Below are 14,470 nucleotides of genomic sequence, written 5' to 3' on the forward strand. Positions count from 1 at the left end.
ATAAATACATTTAAAAGTTATAAATAATCACAATCCTTTACATGCATAAGAAGGAGTAGAAAATTGAAAATATAATCGACCACTTGCCTGACATCTTGTTTTTCCTTCATGCTTCATAGGTAGTCAGTCAACAAATCCCGTTGGCTTTTTACCTTTTCAAAAGTCTCTCTTGTGTTGGTGTCTACCTTTCCGTGTCTGCAGCTGCAGCTTTGACTTAGAGCCACATGGCTCGCCCTCATTATGCTGCCCACTCTCCTTTCCCCACTTTTCTGGTCCCTGGTCTCACTCCCCTCTGATCCACCCTTCGCACGACTAACCGGGGGAGTCCTTCCAACAAATCTGATTATGTCCCTGGGGTGGAAAATTTACAATTGAACTCCGAAGGATTAAATTGTAATTCTTTGCATGACACTCAGAATTTATTATTGTCTCATTGTTCATTTTTCACCATCAAGCCTAACGTACAGCTCTCGTCAACGGATACCTAACAGTTTCATGAGAATAGCGATACTTGTGCACATCCCTGTGCTGGCACACGCTGTCCTTGGAAGCATTGTTCCTTTGCTTACTTACCTCAGTGGCTTCCTCCCAAGTCTCAGCTCGAATGCCACTCTTCTTCCTTAACTCCCACTTGAATTAAGCCATTTCTCCCATGCTCCCCGGAATATTGCAGTTACAGATATTGTCAATTTATAATTACTTGCCCTCGTTTTGATGTCTCAGACTACTAGTCTAACAAACAAATGAATAAATGATTTTTTTTAATGTGGCAATGACTGACCTCAGGCCCCCTGGAGACCCTAAATATCTCTGAACGTCAGCACCTTAATCTGTAAAGTGAAAGAGTTAATAGATGGGTGCTGGGTATTTTTTAGTTGTAAGCAATCCAGTCCACTGGTTATATTGGGGCACCTGCCACCACGATTACAGCTTGCAGATGAAAGTGTTCCTTGTTAGTTTAAGTGATGTAATGATTTTCTTCTTTAGCAGTGCTTTGAAACTACATGTTTGGTTTTCCAGTTAATGGTTTTTCTACTAACCGTATTTCAGATATCACCTCTATTCAACTTAGGGGCATTTAATAATTCATTTATGTATTCATGTTTTGGAGACATTCTATAGTATGATTAACTTTTGTGAGTCAGAATTTAAAAGTCTTTAGATGTGAAACCTGGACATCAGCAATTGATGATTCATAATCTTTACATCATTTACCTCTTTTGACTCATTTTGCATCGTCAATCCCAAGGTACAATTGTAGTGAATACTCAGTTCCCGTAAGCACCAATATTCCTACATATGCTCGCACATGCTGGGTTCTCTTTTTAAAGCACCGTTCCTACACTAACCTATTTTAATAACTTCCTCTTTTGTCTGTCAAAATGTTAATTGCATACTTTAGTACTCTACCTCAGAAAGCATTTGCCCAGCCACCTACACCAAATCCAATTTCTTTCGTAACTGCCAAGCCATTCTTACTCAGTATAAATCTATGTAAAGTTTAAGGAAGAGATTTAGTATTCTGGTGGAAGTTTATTTTAAGATTAATAACTATCACTTTTTAATTACATATGGGATCCCAACCAGGTTTTTTTTTTTTTACAGAAATTGGAAATCTGATCCTAAAATGCACTTAGAAATGCAAGGCACCCAAAATAGTGAACAAATCTTGAAAAATAGCCACATAGTTGGAGGACCCATACTTCCTGATTTCAAAATTTACTGCAAAGCTATCACAATACTGTGGTAAATTTAATAAGTTTAGACCTACAGAACAATGGAATGGAATTGAGAGTCCAGAAATAGACCTTCACATTTATGGCCAATTGATTTTGACAAGGATGTCAAGATAATTCGATGGTGAGTGAGTATCCTTTTCAACATATGTGCTAGGACAACTGGATATCCACACGCAAAATAATGAATTTGGACCTTTACCTCACACCGTACACAAAAAGTTAACTCAAAATGAATCAAAGGTCTAAATGTAAGAGACATAACTATGGAACTTAGATTCTGCAGGAAAAAACTTTGCGGACCTTAGATTAAGCAGTCGTTTCTCAGAGATGACACTAAAAGCACAAGCAACAAAAGAAAAAGTGAGCATCATCAAAATTAAAACTTTTGCACCTCAAAAGACACAATAAAAATAAAAGGTAACTTACATAATGAGAGAATATTTGCAATTCATATATCTGCCTGATTAGAGTCTTATATCTAGAATGTGTAAAGAAATCTTAAAGCTCAACAATAAAAAGATACCTAACTCTTGAAAAAATGAGCAAAGGATAGGGGCGCCTGGGTGACTCAGTCAGTTAAGCATCTGACTTTGGCTGAGGTCATGATCTCATGGTTTGTGAGTTCGAGTCCTGTGTCGGGCTCTGGGCTGACAGCTCTGAGCCTGGAGTCTGCTTCAGATTCTGTCTCCCTCTGCCCCTCCCCTGCTCGCTCTCTCTCTCTCTCTCAACAATAAATAAACATTAAACAAAATTTAAAAAAAAGAAAAATGACCAAAGGACTTGAATACACATTTCTAAAAAAAACAAAAAAAGCATACAAACGGCCAATATGGACACAAAAACATGACCAACATCATTAGTCATTAGAGAAATGCAAATCAAAACCACAATGAGAAACCACTTTACAGCTACCAGGATGGCTTAGAATAAAAAAGATGGACAATAATTAGTGTTGATGAGGATGTGCAGAAATGGACACCTTTATAAATTCTTATGGCGGGAATGGGGGGGGGGTGCCTGGGTGGCTCAGTCGATTAAGCCTCGGACTCTGGCTCCGGTCATGATCTCATGGTTTGTGGGTTCGAGGCCCCTGTTGATCTCTGTGCTCACAGCTCAGAGCCTGGACCCTGCTTCAGATTCTGTATCTCTTCTCTCTCTGCCCCTCCCCCACCTGCACTCTGTCTCTCTCTCAAAAATAAATAAACATTAAAAAAATTAAAAATAAAATAAAATAAAATATTGCGGGGGGGGGGGAGACAGCAAAATGTGGCCATGCAAGAAAACACTTATGCAGTTCTTTAAAGGGTTAAACATAGGATTAACGTATGAATCGGTAATTCTACCCGTAGGCATATACTCAAAAGAATTGAAAATCCTATACACAAAATACATAATATTTTTCATAATAGTGAAAACATAGAAACCACCAACGAATAAATGGACAAACGTGGTATATGCATACAATTGAATATTATTATTAGGCAATAGAAGGGAATGAAGTGCTGATAACTGTGGAACATGGATGAACCCTGATAACATTATGTTAAGTAAAAGAAGCCATTCACAAAAGGCCACATAATTTACAATTCCATTTACATGAAATGTTCAGGATAGACAGTCCTTAGAGAAGGATAGTATATGCATATTTGTCAGGGGCTGGAGGAAAAGGAAAAATGGGCAGTGACTGCAAATGAGCACAGGATTTCTATTTGTAGTGATAAAAATATTCTGAAATTAGATAGTGGTGATAGTTGTGTGAATGCCTGAAAACCATTGAATTACACGCTTCAAACGGTGGACATTTTGGCATTGGAATTACATATAATAAAGCTGTTTTTTTTAAAAATCATGGATAAATGTATGCACTGCAATATTTAAGACATACCCACCCCCAGGAAAAAGAACGAACAAGGAATAAGTAAAAAAGCAAAGCAAAACAAAACAAAAAACAGGTCATCTACACTTCTATCACCCTTCTGCAAATCATTTCTATCTGCTCTCTGTATGCATATAGGTATGTAGATAAATGAATAGGTGGTGTAATACATGGAATTATTGGTCTCAATTCCATCTCTTATAGTATTCAACATTTATGCCTTTGCCTTGGCTTAACGGTGGTTGGAGTATCCTTTCCCATTTGAATTTAGTCTTCGCCATATGTCTTGCTCTAAGCCATAGAATAAAAGTGCCTGTGACACAAGCCGAGGCTTCATACATGCTTGCACGTCTGGGTTTGCTCTCTTTGACTCCTGCCATCCTCAAGAAGAATATGCTCCAGAGAGCTCACTAGTCCAAAAAGACACCTGGTGCAGACTTAAACCCAGTCAGTGCCATGGAGTCAAGTCCCGCTGAGTCCATGTGTCAGTCCAGGCACAAGTGCCTGGGTGACTCACAAACGATTCTTGTTGTAAGCCAGTGATTTTGTGGGTGTTTGGCATGCAACATTATGTGACAACGGTTGACTAATAGATACATATTATTTCATTTAAATGAGGTCGTATAGTACAACCTATGTTTTAGTAAAACGATTATGTATACCTTCATTTGAAACTAAGGACCAAAGACCTTGAAATGGAACAACAACAACAAAAATACACTTTGGAAAATGTGCCATCGACACAAAATGTTTCCGTAAAGTCCCACTAAAGTTGTGAAAAAAAAATGTTACTGAAAACACTAAAAGCACGGGAATACTTGCTAAGCACCTGCTTTTCTTTCAATCATTACCTGCTAATATACTGTTAAAAAAACAAGAAGAAATAAACTGACAATTTATCCCACCTCTTCATGCTCATTTTTTAAATTATATTATTTACTTTATGTTTTTTAATAAATATTTACTTAATATAGAAGCATTAAAAGCATTTCATAATAATGTTTTATATTTATATTTTAATAAACTCCTTTATGTCATGAAGAACTTTGGGGAATTTTCATATGTTTTTTAGTTTATTGCTCTTTCCAAACTTTGCTCTCTCTCTCTCTCTCTCTCTCTCTCTCTCTCTCTTTTTCCCCTCTTTCCCTCCCTCCCTCTTTCATCTCCTTCCTCCCTCATCTTCTCTCCTCCTCTCCTTCCTTCCCTCTTCCCTCTGTTTTTTAAACATAAGATTATTTGCATCATTTCCGTGTCTTTACGTTGTTTTCTGATCATTTACATAAGGCATAGTTTGTGTCCAGACTACTGTTTACTCTGATGTGGGAAGAGTGATTTCTTGATTCCATTTTTACTTTTCTAACCCTTGTTTGCCAGTGGGATGACAGTTTGCAGATGAACTATTATATTCTATTTAGTTTTGTTTCTTTTGGAGGAAGGAGGTTGAGAGCACTTGGAATGTGCAAGCTTTGATGAAAGAATTCTGCTCAGCTCACTCTCAAAGTGTCATTTGCTGAGATGCACTGTGGCAGAGGCATGCATCCCTTCTTGGAGTGAGAAAAGGGGCCAGATCAAATAGGTTTCAGATCTTACTCGTAACTCAGTGTGAAGACCTTCAGGCTATCCTTTCATCTGAGGGCATCAGTCTCTACTTTTCAATTTCCATGTTTCGTCCAAAGCTCCTCAGAAACGACTTTCCCTTGCCCTTCTGCTCACAGCGGAGAAAAGATAACACTACCTCTTCAGACTGCTTCTCTTCAAAGTTAGCTGGATTCCTGAGGATGCTTGGATCCGTAGTTCAGAAAGAGACGTTGGAATGGAAATTAGCCTAAGCCTCATCATAAAGCTACCCTTTTGTTCTTAAACTATCCTCCTCTGAAGTTTATAGCAGGAAGCATGTCTCTCGCTGGATGCTGTTAGCAAATGAATTCTTTGTTGGACTTGTGTTTCCGCAATCCAACTCTCCTTCACTGGTACTGTCCCAATGTTACATAATATTTCTGTGTGGCAAATCGTTATGATTTTAGCAATAATTTAATTTTTGCTTAAACTTTTGTTCTTTGCTACTGAAATAGGCTATTTCCAGTTTTTTGACTTGTAAACTTAAAATTATATGGCCCATAAAAGCTTTTGTATTTGTATTTAAATCTTGTTACAGATTTCATTTAGCAGGTTATTAACACTGCTCAGTACTAGGTGGGCTGCTGATACTCTCCCCGTTTGTAGAGAAAACAGAGATTTCACCGTATTCTCTTTTGCTGTGAGATAAGGTCCTCCACAAAATTCAAGGGGGGAAGTAAAATAATTCTCTAAGCTGACTTTAAAACAATTTTGTACAAGTACTTTTTAACCTCCTGCTTAGAAAAACACATCAAGTTTTTCTAAGTTTTACAGTGGCCTTAACTCCATCTAGTAAGCAAATAGTTTACTAAGAAGTACAGAATTCAAGTTATTTTAAAAGGGTTTAGGATTAAGGCCTTAATTGACAACCTCTGATGTAAATCAAATATGTGACAGCTCACTAAACACTATTTGAGGTTTCTGTTTAATCAAAGGAGAGCTTACAAAAAAAAACATTTTATCATTTTTAATACAGCTCTTTGAGTAACTTTCCGCTGGACATATTGATAGACAACCAGCTCCAATGATATACCCAGATAGAAAAATATATATAAAATATCTTTTGTACAAAATAACTTAGCTTCTGACAGAGCTAAAATGTCTATGTATTGAGTAATAATAAGCAATAGACAAATGTTGAGAAGCAATCCTTTCAAAATCTGGAAAATAAGATGCATTCCTATTGTTCCATATTTAACGTGCACAGGGAGTAAAATTAATATCTCTTCATCCATCGATGCTAATTTTTTTAAAGATAGTACCTACGGTAGCGATTGTCTTCCAAATTTCCAGACATGTTAATTTCAAATAAGTATTCATAGACCAGCAGCTACGGGTCATATCTATCAGGAAGGAAATCTGTGACAAGAAGAGTAGGGATTACATGAATAATTCATTGGCTAGAGGTTGATTTGCTTTGTTTTCAGTCTGAAAGCTGTGATCCGAAAACTGGATTTGCCAGCATTTGGACAGAAGTATCAGGAAGGAAGCTGAGTGTGCTCCCTCCAGCTTAGTTTATCAATGTGCTCGTGTCTGAGGGGCTGCTGTGCTTTTCCAACGTGAGAAGAACCTGACCTTAAGGCAAAAAAAAAAAAAAAAAAAAAAAGCATAAAATGAAAAGGCTTCAAATGACCAATTCTATGTGTAATATCTTTAGAGGTTTTCCGGAAAACGTAATAATTTAATAGAGGAATTTTGATCACCGTCATACATTTTAGTAGCATAGTGTGAATGATGTGCTCAAAATCTTACTGTATTTCATAGGGTTTATCTGTTTTGACAATACATCGTATCTTTGTTGTTGAAATAAAGGCATACAAAGTGTTAACAAGACCTAAGTCTTATTGCAGTCTTCACTGGCTTGGTAATAAATCATAGTGATTTGTTTTTAAACTTTTTAAAAAAATTTTTTAATCTTTATTCATTTTTGAGAAAGAGAGAGACAGAGCAAGTGGGGGAGAAAGAGAGAGAGGGAGACACAGAATCTGAAGCAAGCCTCAGGCTTTGAGCTGTCAGCACAAAGCTTGATGCGGGGCTTGAACTCATGAACTGTGAGATCATGACGTGAGCCGAAGTCAGATGCTTAACCAACTGAGCCATCCAGGGGTCCCTGGTTTTAAACTATTTTTTATCCAAAGATACTTACATACTTTGCAATGATTATTTTCGTGGAAAGTGTGTGTGTGTGTGTGTGTGTGTGTGTGTTTACAGTTTTTCATCTTAATTTTTGCAGCTGGAGATGGAGTCAGGAAGTGAGAATGTGACATGACTGAATAATCTACATCACACACAGGCATGTAAAAACATTTGAAGAAAATCATGAGGTTCGTGTTTGGTTTCCATTCATGGAAAAGGCAAACTATTTGGCATGCATACGAATCTGCTTTTAAAATTAACCTATGAACAAATAAAGCCTATGTTCTTTCTTAAAAGCAAACTTCATTTCGACTATATCAAAGGTGTTTCCCAATATCTATTCAAAAAACCTAAACCATAAGTTCCCAGCAAAATCCTGGAATCAAAGCAGGTCATGAAACCCTCTACCTTCCATCCCCAGATTATTGCTGCTTCCAACAAGTATGATAACGGATGCATAAAGTCGCTAATATGCCAACTCATCACCCCTGCAGTGATAGCTTATCAACTTCTGGTCCAGAGATACTTAAATACTTTAACAAGGAATGGCTTGAACCTTTCAGCCCAGACCATCTGCCCCTCAAGCTTCATAGGCAAGCAACCATCAGTCCCACACTCATCCCATGGAAATAAATTCATCAATGGCCCCAATAACCAGCCTACCACCTCATATCTAATAATTTGTCAGTGAAGTTTAAATAGAGAAATGCAGAAGTCAATATCCAAATTACTCTTCTAAGATCTCTCAAGTTTCCATTTGGCCAATGAGATGATTTGCGGCTTTTTAACCTCATGTAACCCGTGGTTAGGTACCTGGATAGTGTCCTGATGTTATAGATGCAAATTCCTGGTATGTCTCAGAAACACCCACCAAAAAGAATAAAAATCCACTAAATTTCCTTTTTGGTTGCTTAACCAACTGACTATAAAATTGGCTTCTAGAATTAACATTTGTATGTAGTTGATCCAGTTTTGAGTGTAAAAGATAATTAGAATTAAAACAACGGACTTTGAGGCTGTCAAGTCTTCAAGGCAATAACTGGCTTTACAGCCTAACCTGTGTCTTAATAGAAACCTCAACCTCTTTTCTTCATCCGTTAAATCAGTGAGTAGTTTAAACTAGATGATCTTTGAGATTTTTTCCAGCATGTCCATTTAAAACTTTGCATGAACACATTCACAGAGAGGGAAGACACTACCCATTGGGTGAGGATTCTGATGACCAGTTCAAACAAAAAATCCGCCTTCCTATAACTTCCATTCATCAGTCCAGGTTCTGATCTGTGAAACGATTAAAATGATCTCCTTCAAATATTGGAAAACAACCCACAGATTTCCCCTACGTGTTACCTTCTGCAGGTAAAACTTACCAGCCCGTTGACTAAACTTTGTACGTCATGGTGTGATCATTGTGTTCAACTGCTTGTCCTGAAACTGCCTCACATATCGCAGACTGATCTGGATGTGGTGCTCTTGTCAAAGCAGCCCGTGTTTGCATTAGCTGGTCTAGCACCTTGTAAGAAAAGTGCAGTTCCTGTACTTCTAGGATCAGCATGGCCTGGAACTTGTTAGATATGCAGAAATCGGAGCCCTACAACAGACCTACTGACTTAGAATTTGTATGCTAACAAGCCTCATAATGATTTATGTCCACATTAAATTTTGGGAAGCATTGACACGGTAGAATCATCTAAGTACTGGTGTACATCGAGCTCATTGTCAACTGCAAACCACAAGCAAGTCAGAACTCTGAAACCCTGAGCTGATGCAACTGACTTCTGAAAAAGGAATGTATGTTACACTGATGGTTGCCAGTAAATATATGCGATGCCCCTAGCCACCCTCTCTCTTGAAACTCTTCCTTTTCTTGTTTCCCAGGACATCTGCATGCTGATCCATGATCTGAGCATTGCATTTCAGTATCTCTTGTGCCGATTTCTGTCTACTCACTCTTGATTCTATATATGCTTTTTCCACACTCACCCCCTGCCCTTTCATGATTAAAAAAAAATTTTTTTTCAACGTTTATTTTTGGGACAGAGAGAGACAGAGCATGAACGGGGGAGGGGCAGAGAGAGAGGGAGACACAGAATCGGAAACAGGCTCCAGGCTCTGAGCCATCAGCCCAGAGCCCGACGCGGGGCTCGAACTCCCGGACCGCGAGATCGTGACCTGGCTGAAGTCGGACGCTTAACCGACTGCGCCACCCAGGCGCCCCAACCCTTTCATGATTTCAACTGCCATCCATATGCTGCTTATTTTACATTCCATGCCTCCGGCCTTGTTCTTCTGAAGTCCAGTTCAGTTCAACTGAACCACCCACCTGAATGTTCTACAGGTACCACTTAAATGGAATCCACCTTAACTGTCTCTTCTCCCAATTTCTTCTCTTCTTTTGTTTCTGTTAATTAGTTAACAGTATCTACCAAGTTATTAACTTGTGAAGCATTCTAAACCCTTCCCTCTCCAACCACACTGTGACATCTATCAACCACCCAGCACCATCAACTCTGTTGATGAATCAATTTTTCTGTACCCACTCTCACTGCTTCAGCTTAGGCCACCATTGTCTACCAAGTTTTATCAGCAATTTCTTAACAAAATGTTTTTCCTCTTGCCCATTATTACTCTCTCTGCACTACCTTTGCCCGTTTTCCAGCTCCCCCCAAAGCCAAACACACAAATCACTTTTTATTTTATTAATTTTAATGTGTATTTATTTTGAGAAAGAGTATGCACATGCATGCTTTTGGGAGAGACAGAAAGAGAGGGAAATAGAGAATCTTAAGCAGACTCCACCCTCAGCACAGAGCCCAATACGGGGGCTCGAACTCACGATGGGAAGATCATGACTGAGCTGAAATCAAGAGTCAGACACTTAACCAACTCAGCCACCCACCCAGGCTCCCCTAACTTTTTCTGTAACGATGCATCTAACACAGATTCCTTCTCCCTCAAAAATCTCCTATGTCGCATTAATATGACAATAAAGTTAATACAACTTTACAATGATTCCAGTCCTGACCTCTACTAAAACTATTCTATCAGCTGTTTCTTCCACCATGCATTGCCTCAGCTTAGTACCTTCATAAAGGTCATTTATTCTGACTTAAATGCCTTTCTCATTTTCTTTTATTGCAAAAACCTATTCGTCCTTCTAGACCTTGTTCAAATGTCACTTCCCCTGAAATGCCTTCACAGATTTGTGATGTTTCTATTCAGTGTTTGCTTTGTAGATTATACAAACGGAACACAACAGTTCCCTTGTGTCGTTCTGCAAGGGCTTTAAAGTCAAGTCGGTTCTGGTACTAACTACATGATCTTTGGCCATTTATTAATCATCTTGATTTCCCACTTTGCTCAAATGTAATTCAGAGATCAGAGTACCACTACTAAAACTCAGATTATGTCAGTAAAGTATTAATCAAGGTGGCTGGTACACTGTAGGTGTTAAGTAATCACGTGTGCCTTATAAACACAATCATTTAGATTTGACTTAGTCTCCCCTTAGCAGATCGTGGACAACTGTCAGGAGGCCCTGGTCTAACCTGATGTCTAACGTTTGCAGCTAGTTCTGAGCCTACCATAGAATAGACGGTATGTTTGTTAAATTGAGATCCTGCTGAAATATTACATTTCACCTCAGTACTGATTTCATAATCCACATAAGGAAAAAAAATTCCCAAACCCCTTGGATGACACAGCCATCTATATGCATCATCCATCAACATTTTAAAATCTTCCTTTCTTTACCCAAATATTCCCTCCCCCTCCTTTTTTTTTCTTCTTTAAATGGAACATATCCTGCAATCTCTGTGATCACCTTATCCGTGTCATTGTACTCATATTTGGCATAGTCATAAAATTGTGTTTTTCAACCTATTACTGTTTCAATCTTCATTTTGTTTATTGACCATACTCTGTATTTATGTGCAGATATTTCAGTCAGAAAGATTACTCTTACGTATGTCCTCGGGCATTTGCTCCTCTGAGGTTCTTCCTAAGGAATACTTACACTTTTCAAAGTAGTCTGTTAATTTTCTGTTGTTTCAAGTTGCAAGCTATTCAATAGTGTGGCCAAATCACCTACCAAAAACCCCTTCCTGTACCTGTAAAAGGTAAACATCTACGAGTATTTTGAGATAGATTTCCTTGGAACTATCATAATGAAGATAAACAAACTCAATTTCGGTTAAACTCATGCAGAGAGGTTCCTGTGTGGCTCAGTCAGTTGGGCATCCAACCCTTTCTTGTTTTGGCTCATGTCATGATCCCAAGGTTGTGGGGTCAAGCCCTATGGCAGGCTCTATGTTGAGCGTGCAGTCTGCTTAAGATTCTTTCTCTCTCTCTCTCTCTCTCTCTCTCTCTCTCTGTGTCCCTTTCCCCCTGTTCTCTCTCTCTCTCTTTCTCTTAAAAATAAATTAAAATCCATGGGGAATTTTTCCATTAAGATAAATTTCCCCATCTTATATCTCAGCAAGCTTTTAAAGTTCAGAATTTATTGTGTATTGATAATGTGGAATCAAAAAGTAACTGTCAGGGATCCTTGTGCGTAGGGATCACTCTGTTGTATCTTTCCATAAAAATAAGTTACTTAGATATGCAACTCTGCAATTGCTATGTAAATTAATGGGAAACAGGACTCAGTTATGGAATTTTCTCAGAAAATCAGTATAGCTCTCAATGTAAATGTGACCCTCCTCTAAAATTCTACCACTGAAATCTGCTTTCATATTTTAGCACTTGGAGCAAGAGCTCTTACACTGAGGTCCGTGGACACACTTGGAATTACCTATGAACTTCATGATTTGTATGTGGACATTTTGTAAACACATGTATTGTCATTTTTCTAACTCTGTCGAAGGACTTGATGCAAAAAGTTTATGAGCCACTGACATCACAGACAGAGCTAGAAGACAAACAAGGTAGTAATGATTCTCTACTCTCTACATTTCTGGAGAGTAGAGATAGGAATAAGCCTGAATCTGGTGCTAAAGTATGTAGAGACCTATCTGTGACAAAAGGCCACAGAGTGGGATGGGATGATTTACTTAGAGATCATCTCTTTTACCAGCACTGTAGTGGTTAACTTGTATTTTAGTTCCAATGAAAACAGTCCCTACAAATCAAAGCCCTTGGGAATCAGGGTAGTAGCCTCACCACATGTAAAATGTAAAGTTCAAGGGATGCTTCAGTGCAAGGTGAATTTGATTTACAGAACCACAGGAAGAGTCTCCTGGATTAAGTTGCCAGATATATGTCAGTGATAATTACTAAGAAAGGAAACAGAACCCTCTTTGGTGATATTATGGGAGAGATGACAGACAGTGCAACAAAAGCTTAAGCACATTAGCCTCTGGTCAATTTTGGACTCACCTCCAACATTGCGAACTCCTAATTTTCATGTATTCAGAGGTAGAGGCTCTCTCCTCCCTAGGAAAGTAAATCTCACCATGCGCTTCACAAAAAACCATGTGGCTCCGACCACATAGTCCAGGTTTAGAATAGGATCAGATAGGAAACGCATAATTGGTTGGAACATGACCTAATAGGTTTCTAACATGTTAGTAAACCATGTCCCTGATGTGATGTCTTCCACTTGGAATTTGGTTTCATATTTGTTTCAAAAAGTGCACACACATTCTTCAGGCCATTCAAACACAAAATGTGTGTGCAATATATTCAGTTTTTAACATATGAAGCATATGTGACAGCAGCGAGAATAAGCTTTTAATAAAGCCTACTACTGAAGTTTCGGAAGAGTGTTGACTAGATTTCTATTAATAAAATATTTTCCCTAATGTTAACTTTGGGCTTAATTGTTTGCCATTATCTCTTATAAATTTGGTTTCGTAATGTCAATCCTTTCCCCCAGCTTTTTGCTATTAATATTGTATAATGGACGCTTACCCCATGGCATAAAGTTTTATAATTTAATTGAATGATTTTGTAATATTATGGTGTGTGGATATACCATTATTTACTTGTATCTTCTCCTTCTATAAAAAATTTGTTTCTTTTTGTTATTAAGTACACATCTTGGATATCCAGATAAATCGATCCCTATGATAAATATGATGGTGGTTGGCTATTGTTCTAAATCCATTATGAATAAATTACAATGAAACATATGTGTGTTATTTATTAGTAATAATGATACAAATAATGCATGTTGTTTTTGAAAAAAAATTTTTTTCAACGTTTTTTATTTATTTTTGGGACAGAGAGAGACAGAGCATGAACGGGGGAGGGGCAGGGAGAGAGGGAGACACAGAATCGGAAACAGGCTCCAGGCTCCGAGCCGTCAGCCCAGAGCCCGACGCGGGGCTCGAACTCACGGGCTGCGAGATCGCGACCTGGCTGAAGTCGGACGCTTAACCGACTGCGCCACCCAGGCGCCCCATGCATGTTGTTTTTGTAGGGGAAGGGGTCTTTTGTTTTACTGAGTCATTCCATAGCCCCTGCTATATTCCTAGCAGGCAGAAACCTTCTGTCTACAGCTTGAATCATGCATAGTATCAGGACGTAATAAAATACTTTGATCTCTTTTGAGAATCTTTATTGTTCAAATATTCCATTAACATTGGAACTTAATTTTTTAAATATATTTTTAATTAAGTGGATAATCCACATGTTTCTTGTATGCAGATTGCTACTTCAGTTATATGATTTTCTCTTTTTTGTCTCTTAGAAATTACTTCAGTTTAAGTATAGAGACCATTAAACTACAGGGCTTTTGTTTTGGTTTTGGTTTTTGGTTTTTTGTCTGTTTAGCTTGATAATTTTCATTATAATTTTAATAATTAAGTTAATTAAAGTATCTGACAATATGGATCACCTTTGTTGTGTAGTTTTAGTTACATGCTTGTCATTAATACAGGAGCAAAACTACGTGAATTTTCCCTAAAGCTTATTGAAGATTTTTTCTCCTTATATGTCAAGTAGGGAATTGATTGTGTATTTGCAGCGTTTGTAGCAATGGGTAGACCTAATCTAGGCAGTAATACTAAAAACCCACAATGTAAACTTAAAAGGGCTATCACAGCTTAACGGAGAACTGTAAAACCTCAAAGGGAATGAGAAAAATGATTGTTTAAACCAC

Source organism: Prionailurus viverrinus, chromosome B1 (assembly GCF_022837055.1).
Source record: "Prionailurus viverrinus isolate Anna chromosome B1, UM_Priviv_1.0, whole genome shotgun sequence".
In the NCBI taxonomy this organism is placed as follows: domain Eukaryota; kingdom Metazoa; phylum Chordata; class Mammalia; order Carnivora; family Felidae; genus Prionailurus; species Prionailurus viverrinus.